The following is a 15,385-nucleotide window of genomic DNA, read 5'->3' as shown; positions in this document are numbered from 1 at the left end:
GACAAGACTCTGTAAACTGTCCCGGCATAGATTCCGGTTAGTTTCTACAAGGGTCCGACAAGACTCTGTAAACTGTCCCGACATAGATTCCGGTTAGTTTCTACAAGGGTCCGACAAGACTCTGTAAACTGTCCCGACATAGATTCCGGTTAGTTTCTACAAGGGTCCGACAAGACTCTGTAAACTGTCCCGACTTTGATTCCGGTTAGTTTCTACAAGGGTCCAGCAAGACTCCGTAAACTGTTACAACATTGTCTTCTACAACGGTCCGACATGACCCCATAAAATGTCTTCTACAACGGTCCGACATGACCCCATAAACTGTCTTCTACAACGGTCCGACATGACCCCATAAACTGTCTTCTACATCGGTCTGACACCACCATACAGTGTCTTCACCAACGGTCTGACACGACCATACAGTGTCTCCTATCCTTTTTTATTTTTATGTATTTTCTTGTTTTGTTACTCTCTCCAAACTCAAGTTGGTTAATTCCTATCCCCCTTGAGTTTGCGGGGGGCTGTTAAAATCCACCTACTCTCCACCTACTTCACCCACTTAAACCTACTCCACTAAACCTAACCCACTACACCACTACCACCTCACCTACTCCACTAAACCTAACCCACTACACCACTACCACCTCACCTACTCCACTAAACCTAACCCACTACACCACTACCACCTCCACTTCACCTACTCCTTACCTACTACACACTCACCCTCTTCTATATATAGGAATCATGAATCATTGTAATAGATATCAATATATCAATCAATAATAATACATACAATTTATTCTCTCTCTTTCTCTATACATTATTTCTTACATCACTTCATCAAATAACTCCTGCAACTGTCCTTCAAAATCCGTGGTACCCTCAAAGGGATTCCTTGAGCTATCAAGCAACTTTTTCGACCTGCTATCAATATATAATCTTGTGGTTGATTTTTGAGTGTGAAACATATACACATTTATGTGTTTGAACAAATTGAAAATATGACTCAATGCTGACACTATCCTCTTAGAAGTACATTATACATTAACGTTGTGTTTGGTTGGAGAATTTGAGGAAGGATTTGGAAAGGAAAAGGGAAAAGTTAGATGAAATGTGAATAAAATATACTTACATTTCACCTAATTTCACACACCTTTTCCCTTTCCCTTTCCAATTCTCTCCCCAAATCCCCCAACCAAACACAGCATAAAGGAGAAATTTAGGACATGACAGAGTAGGAGAGTCGCTGTTCATATTGATAGTTCTAGTACTGAAACATTTAGGCAATCGTGTATTATCATCATTTGGCATGTAAATCCAAAAGTTCTAACCTGATGAACATATTCATACAACAATAGAATACCAGAAGATCAATTTCTTAGGCCAGATTCTTCCCAGAGAAGTGAAAATCTTAGAAGGGAAAAGGTAAATATTAATCCACATATGCATACTGTAGGATCAACAAACTCAAGCCAATGCTAAATGGTGGCACGTTCAATAAGTTTAATATATTCTTACCCTTGAGGGTCGTTGTGCCATCTAATTCTAATGAGCCAGCTGACATAGAAATTCTCAAGACACAGCGATAGGAAATGGCTCCACCAGGTATCATGTATAACTTACTGTTACATCCTTTATTTTGGATATGAGACAAACACATTATGCTTTTTTGTAACTGGTCTGGATGCATGTGTAGACACAGTTGACCCATCCTGAAAAGAGCATCCAAATGAACCCAATAGCTGTGCAGTAATCTTCAGATACGATATGAATTCTTACAACACAAGCTATTCCTTGTGAATCATCTAAATGAGAAAAATATAATATAGACATCCACATAGACATTACAATTAACAACAAACAAAGGAACAAATGTGGATGATGGTAAGAAAGTAAAGTAGTGAATAATCTCTAATCCAAAAGTATTCGTAAGTATACGTGAGGTTAAAGTTTTAAACTTTACCTTACCAACACTAGTGTGCATCCAACTTTAACAGGCTAGGCTCAAACTAACAAAACTCCCAAATTATTCTTAAATATCAAAATTGACCAAAAACTTTTGACCAGACAAACAAAATCCCATATACTACCTCAGGTTCTAATATTTTCCACATGCACAGTATACAAGCATTTAAATCATTTCAGAATTTCTCTTGAAATCCCCAAGATCCTAATGTTGTGTTTGGATCTTGGATTTGTGGAAGGAAAGGAGAAAAAGTATATAAAAATTAAATAAAAGAAAAAGAAGCTTATACTTCCCTCAATATTCCCTTCCCTTTTCCTTTCCCTGCACAAATCAAAAATCCAAACACAGCCTTTGACACTCTTTGACTTGAAACTTACTTAAGTACAAAGCTTGTAAATTGTCCCCCACTATATCATAGGTTGAGTTGGAGATTGACAATCATAATATATTCTAAATAATAATAAAAATAAAAGAAAAGAAAAGAAAAAAAGACTAGCAACAAATTTATGAGCCCTTGTACTTGAAGAACGGCCAAACTAAAGAGAGGCGAAAGAAGAGAGGGACTTTAACTCTCTACAAAGGATGGAGGGCACCATAAGCCTTTTGAGAGATTCTTGCTTTGTATTAGAAGTTCTGAGATCTAGCAACATTGTTGCCTAAGATGCACGGACTCACAACATGAACACGTCGACACATCAATTTTTAGAGGATACTGGACACGACACATGGAGGATAGGCACAAAATGTATAATTATATATATTTATTATATAATAATTAAAAATGCAATATAACATTAATCACTAAAGTTTAGAGGAAGAGGGATTAATACGTATAAATCTATATTATTTTTCTTTTATCTTTGTATCATCTAAGTTAATTTGTTCAAACTTAAAACGTGTTTCATATGTGTCTGAATAATGGACACGTGTGTCTCCCAAGTATCTGAAGTGTGTCTAGGTCTAAGAAAATTTTAAAAATAACATGACTCATTTAGACAAATGTCGATGATTGTCAATGTCGAACACGTGTTAGACACAAACATGATAGGGACACACACCTTATTGGACTAGTAATGAAAATTGAGTTGATGACAGGTATAGGTCTTGTGTCACGTCACGCACATCATCCACATTCTTTCACTTGCATTTTTGAAATTTCCACAAATCATGTACTCTCCACCTACTTCACCCACTTAAACCTACTCCACTAAACCTAACCCACTACACCACTACCACCTCACCTACTCCACTAAACCTAACCCACTACACCACTACCACCTCCACTTCACCTACTCCTTACCTACTACACACTCACCCTCTTCTATATATAGGAATCATGAATCATTGTAAAATATATCAAAATACAATCAATCAATAATACAATCATTTATCTTTATACATTAAATTTCTACATGGTATCAGAGCAAGGTTAAGCAGTTCGTATTTTTCGCTTCACCGGCGGGCGGCAACCTCGCCTTGGCCGCCCACCGGACCTCAACCTAGTCCGCTAGAATTTTCTACACATACCTTGAAATTTCTTCGAGTCCACCACCTTCACGCCCAACTCCTTCGAGTCGCTGTCCTTGACTCACCCAGTCAACCCATCACCACCAATTTTCTTCCTTGAAGCTTCCTCTGTTCTCGTCCCATCCCCGGATTTTTAACTTCTGCCTTTTGGCAGGCTGCTCAGCCTGTGCAAGAAGGTGAGCATCCGGGATCCTATCAGTGCCAAAGGAAGTTTGAAGCTTTGCCAGGCCAGCTTCCAGAAGTGTCACAGCCATATTAGTCTTTGACTCCCACAAAGATCCCAAGAAAGTTCCAGATCTATCAACATTTTCCACTTCAATCTCAACATCCCTCTGCATTATCACTCCTCTCATAAGTGCAATTGCTTCATCAGAAAAAGGCTCATCACGACCAGGGCACCTGACACCAGAGACAGAGAAAGCAATGCTGCACGTCTCCTTGGGAATTTGTACAGCCACGGGTATGGAACAAACACAGCAGCACTGAGCACAGCAATGTTCAACAGTGGATTAAGCTGTGGGTCTTGCTTTGAGATTAGCTATTTTGATTTCGTGCATAGTGTAGAGATACACGTGATTGGTATTCTGGCCCATGGTTTTGTGCACCAGCACATGGTTTTTGCCATGTATTATGGGTTAGTGCTTGAGCAGCTGTAAAGCTTATTGGTAAACGTGTGTATAGTGCAGAGGTGGGACGTGTTTTGTGATGAGGTATGTCACTAGTTGATATTATATATATATTTATATATATTCGACCAAAAAAATAAAAACAAATAAATAAAAAATAAAAATAAAAATCAACTCCACTCACCTTTGAATTTTCATTCCCTAGACACCCATGTGGGCTTGTCCCCTCTCTCCTCCGTTTGATTCCAACTTCATTATTTTTATTTATTTTCTCCAACTCACTTTTAATCTCTTTCAAATATCCACTCTACAATAATATCTCTTTCTCAAAGAACCCATCCAAAAATATGTTTTTTTGGTAGGACCCGACCAAACAAATTTGAATCTCCCATTTCCTTTTTATTTTTTTTTTTCTTTTCTTCCTTTCACATTCACACATTTCTCTTCAATTTTATTCACATACTTCTCTTCCACTTTATTTTCTTTTATTTTCAAAAAAAAAAAAAAAAACAAAAACAAAAACAGAAGAAGAAGCACTGCACACCAAACTCATTTTATTCATGTCAGGGATCAACCCCGATCCCAATTTTACACAAAAAAAAAAAAAAAAAAAACAAACAAACATACAAACAAACAAACAAACAAACAAACCACCACAACACACCCACACCCACAGTGGGATTTTTTCTTCTCTACTCTGCTGCAGGTCTCTTCTTCTTGCCTCCGTCCTGGACGGCCCTTGCCGGTGTTGCCTCCGTGCTTCCTAGACCACCAAGCAAGTTTCGTCCTCCCTGCTCCTCCACTACAGCATATGGTGGACCTCCAAATCGGAACATCACGGTGGCCTTCCGCTTCAGCTCCTTGTTTTCTGTCTTTAGCACACTTATCTCTGCTCGCGCATCCTTATACATGCGTTGGAGCAGAGCCAGCTGGGAGTTTAACTGTTGCACCTCATTTGTCCTGCTCTGCAGCCGGTGCGACAAGTTTGTGACCGCAGTCATGGTTTCCACACATGACTTCAGAGTATATTGATTGGCCTCAATATCAGTTTGCACCGCCATTTTTTGCTCCACCGACCGCATCGGAAAGTTCAACGGAGCAAAACCAGAGGTGTTTGGTTGAGGTTCACTGGCCACCGCACCAGTTATTTCTCTTGTGGACTCGTTCAGTTCTGGAAAGAGCGTGAGCAGACCACGGGAAGAGGAGGCCATGTTCTGGGTAGCTGGACGGGAAGAAGAGGCCATGTTGCTGAGTGTTTCAGAGACGGGTTGGTTACAGAGTATTACAGAGTTTCTCTCTCAGCAAAGGAAGAGTTTTTTCAGAGGATTTTCAGAAGTTTTTTGTCTGCCTCAGCCTTAGCATCAACCTTGGTTAAATAGCCGAGGCAGCCACGCGTATCGCGCGCCACTTGACGCCAGACGACAAACGAGCGCGCCAGACAAGGCACTCACGTGCCTCGCCATCATATCTGGCACGCCTTTTTATGGATTGGGCACGCCTTTTGAAAGATTGGGCACACCTTTTGAGGGTGCGACTTTTTAAGGGTCCGACAAGACTCTGTAAACTGTCCCGACACTGATTCCGGTTAGCTCCTTCAGGGGTCCGACAAGACTCTGTAAACTGTCCCGACATTGATTCCGGTTAGCTCCTTCAAGGGTCCGACAAGACTCAGTAAACTGTCCCGACATTGATTCCGGTTCGCTCCTTCAAAGGGTCCGACAAGACTCTGTAAACTGTCCCGACATTGATTCCGGTTAGTTTCTACAAGGGTCCAGCAAGACTCCGTAAACTGTCACAACAACTGTCACAACAGTGTCTGTTACAACGGTCCGACATGACCCCGTAAACTGTCTTCTACATCGGTCCGACATGACCTCATAAACTGTCTTCTACATTGGTCTGACACCGCCATCCAGTGTCCTCTACACCGTTATGACACCACCATACAGTGTCCTCTACATGGTTATGACACCCCCATACAGTGTCCTCTACAACGTTATGACACCACCATCCAGTGTCTTCACCAATGGTCTGACACGACCATACAGTGTCTCTTATCCTCTTTTATTTTTATGTATTTTCTTGTTTTGTTACTCTCTCCAAACTCAAGTTGGTTACTTCCTATCCCCCTTGAGTTTGCGGGGGGCTGTTAAAATCCACCTACTCTCCACCTACTTCACCCACTTAAACCTACTCCACTAAACCTAACCCACTACACCACTACCACCTCACCTACTCCACTAAACCTAACCCACTACACCACTACCACCTCACCTACTCCACTAAACCTAACCCACTACACCACTACCACCTCCACTTTACCTACTCCTTACCTACTACACACTCACCCTCTTCTATATATAGGAATCATGAATCATTGTAAAATATATCAAAATACAATCAATCAATAATACAATCATTTATCTTTATACATTAAATTTCTACATGGTATCAGAGCAAGGTTAAGCAGTTCGTATTTTTCGCTTCACCGGCGGGCGGCAACCTCGCCTTGGCCGCCCACCGGACCTCAACCTAGTCCGCTAGAATTTTCTACACATACCTTGAAATTTCTTCGAGTCCACCACCTTCACGCCCAACTCCTTCGAGTCGCTGTCCTTGACTCACCCAGTCAACCCATCACCACCAATTTTCTTCCTTGAAGCTTCCTCTGTTCTCGTCCCATCCCCGGATTTTTAACTTCTGCCTTTTGGCAGGCTGCTCAGCCTGTGCAAGAAGGTGAGCATCCGGGATCCTATCAGTGCCAAAGGAAGTTTGAAGCTTTGCCAGGCCAGCTTCCAGAAGTGTCACAGCCATATTAGTCTTTGACTCCCACAAAGATCCCAAGAAAGTTCCAGATCTATCAACATTTTCCACTTCAATCTTAACATCCCTCTGCATTATCACTCCTCTCATAAGTGCAATTGCTTCATCAGAAAAAGGCTCATCACGACCAGGGCACCTGACACCAGAGACAGAGAAAGCAATGCTGCACGTCTCCTTGGGAATTTGTACAGCCACGGGTATGGAACAAACACAGCAGCACTGAGCACAGCAATGTTCAACAGTGGATTAAGCTGTGGGTCTTGCTTTGAGATTAGCTATTTTGATTTCGTGCATAGTGTAGAGATACACGTGATTGGTATTCTGGCCCATGGTTTTGTGCACCAGCACATGGTTTTTGCCATGTATTATGGGTTAGTGCTTGAGCAGCTGTAAAGCTTATTGGTAAACGTGTGTATAGTGCAGAGGTGGGACGTGTTTTGTGATGAGGTATGTCACTAGTTGATATTATATATATATTTATATATATTCGACCAAAAAAATAAAAATAAATAAATAAAAAATAAAAATAAAAATCAACTCCACTCACCTTTGAATTTTCATTCCCTAGACACCCATGTGGGCTTGTCCCCTCTCTCCTCCGTTTGATTCCAACTTCATTATTTTTATTTATTTTCTCCAACTCACTTTTAATCTCTTTCAAATATCCACTCTACAATAATATCTCTTTCTCAAAGAACCCATCCAAAAATATGTTTTTTTGGTAGGACCCGACCAAACAAATTTGAATCTCCCATTTCCTTTTTATTTTTTTTTTTCTTTTCTTCCTTTCACATTCACACATTTCTCTTCAATTTTATTCACATACTTCTCTTCCACTTTATTTTCTTTTATTTTCAAAAAAAAAAAAAAAAAAACAAAAACAAAAACAGAAGAAGAAGTACTGCACACCAAACTCATTTTATTCATGTCAGGGATCAACCCCGATCCCAATTTTACACAAAAAAAAAAAAAAAAAACAAACAAACAAACATACAAACAAACAAACAAACAAACAAACCACCACAACACACCCACACCCACAGTGGGATTTTTTCTTCTCTACTCTGCTGCAGGTCTCTTCTTCTTGCCTCCGTCCTGGACGGCCCTTGCCGGTGTTGCCTCCGTGCTTCCTAGACCACCAAGCAAGTTTCGTCCTCCCTGCTCCTCCACTACAGCATATGGTGGACCTCCAAATCGGAACATCACGGTGGCCTTCCGCTTCAGCTCCTTGTTTTCTGTCTTTAGCACACTTATCTCTGCTCGCGCATCCTTATACATGCGTTGGAGCAGAGCCAGCTGGGAGTTTAACTGTTGCACCTCATTTGTCCTGCTCTGCAGCCGGTGCGACAAGTTTGTGACTGCAGTCATGGTTTCCACACATGACTTCAGAGTATATTGATTGGCCTCAATATCAGTTTGCACCGCCATTTTTTGTTCCACCGACCGCATCGGAAAGTTCAACGGAGCAAAACCAGAGGTGTTTGGTTGAGGTTCACTGGCCACCGCACCAGTTATTTCTCTTGTGGACTCGTTCAGTTCTGGAAAGAGCGTGAGCAGACCACGGGAAGAGGAGGCCATGTTCTGGGTAGCTGGACGGGAAGAAGAGGCCATGTTGCTGAGTGTTTCAGAGACGGGTTGGTTACAGAGTATTACAGAGTTTCTCTCTCAGCAAAGGAAGAGTTTTTTCAGAGGATTTTCAGAAGTTTTTTGTCTGCCTCAGCCTCAGCATCAACCTTGGTTAAATAGCCGAGGCAGCCACGCGTATCGCGCGCCACTTGACGCCAGACGACAAACGAGCGCGCCAGACAAGGCACTCACGTGCCTCGCCATCATATCTGGCACGCCTTTTTATGGATTGGGCACGCCTTTTGAAAGATTGGGCACACCTTTTGAGGGTGCGACTTTTTAAGGGTCCGACAAGACTCTGTAAACTGTCCCGACACTGATTCCGGTTAGCTCCTTCAGGGGTCCGACAAGACTCTGTAAACTGTCCCGACATTGATTCCGGTTAGCTCCTTCAAGGGTCCGACAAGACTCAGTAAACTGTCCCGACATTGATTCCGGTTCGCTCCTTCAAAGGGTCCGACAAGACTCTGTAAACTGTCCCGACATTGATTCCGGTTAGTTTCTACAAGGGTCCAGCAAGACTCCGTAAACTGTCACAACAACTGTCACAACAGTGTCTGTTACAACGGTCCGACATGACCCCGTAAACTGTCTTCTACATCGGTCCGACATGACCCCATAAACTGTCTTCTACATCGGTCTGACACGACCACACAGTGTCTGCTACAACGGTCCGACATGACCCCATAAACTGTCTTCTACATCGGTCTGACACCGCCATCCAGTGTCCTCTACACCGTTATGACACCACCATACAGTGTCCTCTACATGGTTATGACACCCCCATACAGTATCCTCTACAACGTTATGACACCACCATCCAGTGTCTTCACCAATGGTCTGACACGACCATACAGTGCCTCTTATCCTCTTTTATTTTTATGTATTTTCTTGTTTTGTTACTCTCTCCAAACTCAAGTTGGTTAGTTCCTATCCCCCTTGAGTTTGCGGGGGGCTGTTAAAATCCACCTACTCTCCACCTACTTCACCCACTTAAACCTACTCCACTAAACCTAACCCACTACACCACTACCACCTCACCTACTCCACTAAACCTAACCCACTACACCACTACCACCTCCACTTCACCTACTCCTTACCTACTACACACTCACCCTCTTCTATATATAGGAATCATGAATCATTGTAAAATATATCAAAATACAATCAATCAATAATACAATCATTTATCTTTATACATTAAATTTCTACAATGTGCAATATTTTTCTCCCAATTAACTCTCTTATTCCATTCTATTCAGTTTCTGAACAAATGCCAAACTTCAATTTGTCACAATGGTTCAGTCCTAAACAGTAACATCATCAAATATTTGCAATTCAAATAAGTTCTCAATGCCTAGAACCTGACCAAGCCAAGAAAGAAATTCAAAGGGGAATAAATAATGCCTAAATTCAAAAAAGCATATATATTATATCTCTAGATGGTATTCTGATGCTTCTAAAAAGCTCACAGTTAACAAATTGGATTATAATGGACTGTCGTTGTGAGCCATGGGGAACGAGTCCCCGGCTGTTACGCTCAAATCATAAGCCATAGCCAATGGTTATTCCCTCTCCAACTCCCTGTTTTTCGATCGAAACCCACCAAGGCGATAAAACTTGCCCACGAGGACAAAAATTGTTTGAAAAATTAGATAGGATTTACTGTGAAAGTAAAATACCAAACTACTAATAAAGCAGAAATAACAAATAAATATTATTATTAGAGAGAAAGTTTAGAGAAGCATGTATGGTGGTCAAGGCATGCAGATTGCATAAAGGGGGGAGGAGAGAGATGGTGTTCCATACCTTGATTGGGGAGAGATGATGGAGGAATCTGAAGGAGGGAGGTGCTCTTCTGCAATTGCTTGGGCTGCAGAGTTCTTGATGAAGGGAATTGCTTTTTTATGCAGCTGGATTTCATGAGAAGGAAGGTTCAAATGTACTCTTTGGAGAGCCTCAAAGGCTCTTCAAACCTAGCCAGTGGGGAAGGGCTCTGATAAAATAGCCAGCCTGTTGGAAGGAGAAAAATGAACTGAGGATAGCTAACATACCCAAATCGACTAGAATTGATAATGTCAAAGAAACAATTCATAGATTTTGGATTTGATAACTTGATCAGAATTGTTAATGTCAAAGTAACGATTCATGCCATTGTGGAGGCTCCTGGTGACCGACCAGGTTGATTTCCAGGCCTACTTGAACAGATCTTATTTGGGTGTGGCGTTTATCATTGCTGCTTTAGATAAATGAGATTCTACAAAAATAAGCATTAATTAAAAAGACCACGGCATCTGAAACATACAACCATAAATTCAAAATCCTTGCATGTATATCTATTCATCTAAAGCCAAGCTAAAATGATGGAGATTATCCATAAGAAACGACCACACAAACTGATTGTTACATCTTACAAAATGTCTAAACATATGATATCATCTGTATTTTGAATTGCATCAAGCAACTACAAAGATATTGAATCTGATATATTCTTCTAAATCACATTTGCAACACAGAGTTACTTCCTAAAAGGGATGCAATCCATTACATATCGACTGTACAATACATGGCTCACAAAATTTCATTGTAAAATGATTAAAAAAAAAATGAATGCAGTTCTAGAAAACTTCAATAAAGCAAAAATCATCACTGCCAAACTGAAAGATTGAGTGATACTGCTACAAAAAGGAAGTAAATTCTGTTACATAGATACTGAAAAATTTTAAGTTTTGGGGCCAAATGTAACAGCAAACACATGATCAAGCAAATATGAGTCTAGCATTTAACAAATTTCATTTCCAGGTTCAATGTCAATAATGAGTTTTGCGTTTTGTCAACTATAATTTTCTATAAATCTACCCATAATTTAAAATGTAATTATATGCACCTCACATCAATGATAACCAGAAATATTTGCATTTTAATTACAAAATTTGCTCTCAAGATAACAGTAAAAAAAAAAATTACCACAGTTAGTCTCCTTATACCAACAATCACAGCATGAAGTAAACGATCCAGAAAATTTTACCTTGTGCATTGGACAACTGAGATGATGAATGCCAAAACCAAGAATCACAAGAAAACAAATCTGTGAACTGCTGCCAGGAACACATGAAAACATATTCTGAAAAAACCCTACTTCATCTGCCCCCTCCTAAAAAACAAAAAAAAGAAAGTCTTAGCACACAACAACCAAAAAATAAAAAAATAAAATAAAATAAATTACAAAGCCATTAAATTGTGAAATATAAAATTTTACTACACCTAAATTCTACCATAAGAATAAAAAGCATGTTTCAAAAGGACCTCTCCAACATCAAGTTCGATACAATCAAAATGGGAAAAAAATAGCATGTCTATATATAAGGAAAATGCAAACATATTAGCATGGCTCCCAAACTCTAAAGCAACGGCTCAAATTACCATCCCAAAAATCTACACCCATTAATTAGCACAACAGCTATGAAAAGTAAACAGAAGTTTGTAGATACTTGGGACAAGAGCTAAGTATAAGTATTTGTGCTTCATAGATGAAAACCAACATTGGCCCACCTGAAGTTGATAGGTCCCCAACGCCTGAGGTGGGCAAAAACTTGTATCCCTCACACGTTACTTACAATCATTTCTATAACCTTCTAAAAGGACATATTTTTCTAAAAGCTTAATGACTAGACTCCTTCATGAGTTTCTAGTTAGCACCATCACTTTCCAATAGGGTAAAACTTCTTCCACCATCATAATGACAACCTCTTATTGTAGAGATTTTGTGCCGGTGGCTGAATAATTGCATTTTGGGTGGTTTTAAACTTGGTCATTTGTTAGAAGACCTTATTTATGTTTAGAATCAATTTCTCTCAGTTATGTTCATTTTCAGTTGCTTCGTTCTAGGGGCCGACTTGTCTTTACCTTGCATCAATTTCGTTTCATCGAAGTTTTCTTTTTGCAATTTCAATCTGATACAGCCATTTAAAATGGATGCAAATCCCATTCTATCAATACTGAAAATTGTCTTCAAGACAAAGCTAAGAAGCACGCACACACATGCACAAGGACACAAACAGAACTTTGACATGACAACAAAGAAATTTTCCAACAAAAATTTTTTTTTTGGAGGACATGACATGTGGAGGACACGCAAAATACATAAATTACATATTTATTATATGCTATATATCATGAATTTATGCCATGCATAAGAATATTTAATTCAAAGATAATAACAAAATATAACAGAATACTAATTTTAAAATTCAGATACAATAGAAACATTTGTTTCCTAATTGTCTAAACTAAAGCATGTTTAAGTCTAGAAAATTTTAGAAAATAGTAGGTGGACATGTTTGGATGTGTTTGACAGGTGTCGAGAAGTGTGAGATGAGTGCCATGTTAGTATCTGCCACAATATGCAACCTTTTTAGAAGTGACAAATCTTATATTCCTTTAATGATTAAGTAAGAATAAGGAGATAGGGTCAAAATGAAATTGCTAAGAGTAAATGATAAAGGCCAAGGAATTTCAAGGGTTTTTCTTTTCCATGGTCAACTATGATTTTTCTATAAATCTATGCATCATTTAAAATGAAATTTTATCTACCTCGCATATGATAGCCATATAGAAATGTTTGCACATGTATGACAACGTTCCATATTACATTCCACAATGTTCACCTAAGAAGCATGGACACAAACACCGACACATATGTGCACACAAACAGAGACATGTTGGTTTCAAAAAAATTGGGATACAGCGGGGACATGATAATAATTTTTTTTTTTTTGTATATATATTATATTCATAAATAATCAAAATTGACAAAAATTAACACTCCTTTAATAATAATAATAATAATAATTCACTCTACAACCAACTCTTATTGTTTGTATTAGTTATAGATGATCTATGAATTATTTAATCTAAGCAAAAAGTAATAAACATTCAATATTCAACATCCATAAATAGCACTAAAGAAGAAAGGAAAAAAAAATAATTGGTGTGTCCTCAGAGTGTCTCCTAAAAACAAATTAATTAAATAAAAGGATATACCACATGCGTGTCCCCGTGTCCAACACTACAACACTTCTTTTGGAGTGTCAATGCTTCTTAGATGTTCAATACACCAAAAATCTACCATAACAATAAAAGCAGATTTCAAATGATTACAATCAAAAGGGGGGAAGAAAAAGAAAAGGAAATGCTAACATACTACCAACTGCTGTTAGATATAAAAGTATCTTGAATGAGCGTCCCTCCGATATTAACACCCAATTAGCATGATAGCCGTAAAAATCAAATAGAAGTAAAAATATGGATGGGAGAAGAGCCCCATTGCATAACCTTGGGCCCACCCAAGGCTAATAGGTCCCTAACTATAAGACTCTTACATGGCTACGTGGGCCATAGACGAGGCCAGGTCATAGTCTGTTAAATTTGTAGTATTGTTGTGAAAAGCGTGCTTAGGTGAAACCCTTAGCGAGAAGCCACTCAAGTTGACCCTATGGTGCGTATGATGGCTTGAATAGTGAGCCGACACCAAGGTGAGAAAAAAATGAGCGCTTTAGGCTTCAGCGCGAGGCGCCTAAAGTGGGCGCTTCTTTTCCCATTGTGTGTTTTTTGATCAACAGATCTACACCATCCATTTTGTTGACTTTTATAATCGTACCAAATGTTTAACACACCTTTTGATAGCCCTAACTATAAATATTTGTGAGCTGTAGCGGAACACCAATGTTTCTACAGAAATGAGAGAAGCACAAAGTCTGAAACCTTCGATGTTGATCACCACACCAACTCCAATCGCAGCAGAGTGAGTTCTTTTCACTTCCGAGCACTTTGTCTTCTTCTTTCTTCGGCCTTTTTATTTTTTTTCTAGAATTCATTTTTTAGGGCATTCTGCAGCCTGGGCAGATTGCAACAGCAAAAGCATAGTGAGTTCTTATTTTTTATAATTTTTGAAACATTGACTTCTTCCTTCAGCCAGAAACTTCTGATTTTTTCTTTTTACTCTTCTCAGAATTCATTTTGCTGTAGTCCATTGATGAGAAAAGTGAATGATTTCTGAGAAAAAAATATCATTGATAAGGTACAACTTGTGCATTGATGTTTACAATTTTGAATCATGTGCTGCTATGCTTTTGACCAGCTGGGACCTTGTCCTTTCCATCATTTACAGTTCTGTTGGATCCTCATCAGTTACAGCTTTGATAAGGTGTAATTTTGCTGAATTTATGGTTAATTTGCTCTAGTTTTTACTGGATTGTATTGTTGCTTATCTGGATTGCTATCATTTTTCTGAATTATATCATGGCTTTACTGCTGTAATTTTGCTAGAATAATTAATATTGCTGAATTATTTTTCAAAATGCCCTTAATTTGAATATTTTTAACAATGAGTTGGTTTATTGATATTTAATAATTAATTAGATGTTGCAGTCAGGCAAAAGTAATAGAAAAGATCGGGGATGGCAATATGAACAGATGGTAAATCCCTAAAATTTGTCTAGGTTTGTTCACAACTTTTACAACAAATAAATGAATGGGAGTGTTTACTAGCCAGGTCAAACAACATATTGCTGGTGGTTACAAAAATGTGGCTGCTTGTAAAAGGTGTCCATCTCGTGTAAGCGATGAAATTAGAGACTGTATATCCAAGAAAAGTCAAGCAAAGGAACAATTGAACTTGTTGCCCAATTCTGCTGAGATGGATGCCGATGAGGAAGGATGATGATATTGTTAAGATTAATCAACATGGCAAAAGGCCATTGGTTGCCCCTAGTCAAGGTTCTATTGCCCCTCAGCTCGCTTATAATCTCCAAAAACA

At 39.1% G+C, this 15,385-nt stretch overlaps 2 long non-coding RNA genes across 4 annotated transcripts; one reads left to right on the top strand and one right to left on the bottom strand.

The window, feature by feature from the left end:
• Nucleotides 1–239: 239 nt before the first annotated feature.
• On the bottom strand, nt 240–12,037 carry LOC114310976 (uncharacterized). Its single transcript, XR_003646345.2, has 4 exons — nt 11,833–12,037; nt 11,597–11,722; nt 10,378–10,581; nt 240–921 (listed from the first exon to the last, which is right to left on the bottom strand). It is a non-coding gene; the product is annotated as an uncharacterized LOC114310976 (long non-coding RNA).
• A 2,211-nt stretch (nt 12,038–14,248) lies between these two features.
• LOC145796818 (uncharacterized) lies at nt 14,249–14,927 on the top strand. 3 transcript variants are annotated; one of them, XR_014337359.1, is made up of 3 exons: nt 14,249–14,371; nt 14,452–14,492; nt 14,579–14,927. It is a non-coding gene; the product is annotated as an uncharacterized LOC145796818 (long non-coding RNA). The 3 variants fall into 3 exon arrangements; XR_014337358.1 differs by having other exon boundaries at nt 14,256–14,371; nt 14,464–14,492; XR_014337360.1 differs by lacking the exon at nt 14,452–14,492 and having other exon boundaries at nt 14,269–14,371.
• Nucleotides 14,928–15,385: the final 458 nt, after the last annotated feature.

This window comes from Camellia sinensis, chromosome 8 (genome assembly GCF_055761805.1).
Source record: "Camellia sinensis isolate YWXY chromosome 8, ASM5576180v1, whole genome shotgun sequence".
NCBI classification, from domain to species: domain Eukaryota; kingdom Viridiplantae; phylum Streptophyta; class Magnoliopsida; order Ericales; family Theaceae; genus Camellia; species Camellia sinensis.
The sequence above is the reverse complement of the archived record's forward strand: the minus strand, read 5'-3'. Positions and strand labels throughout refer to the sequence as shown.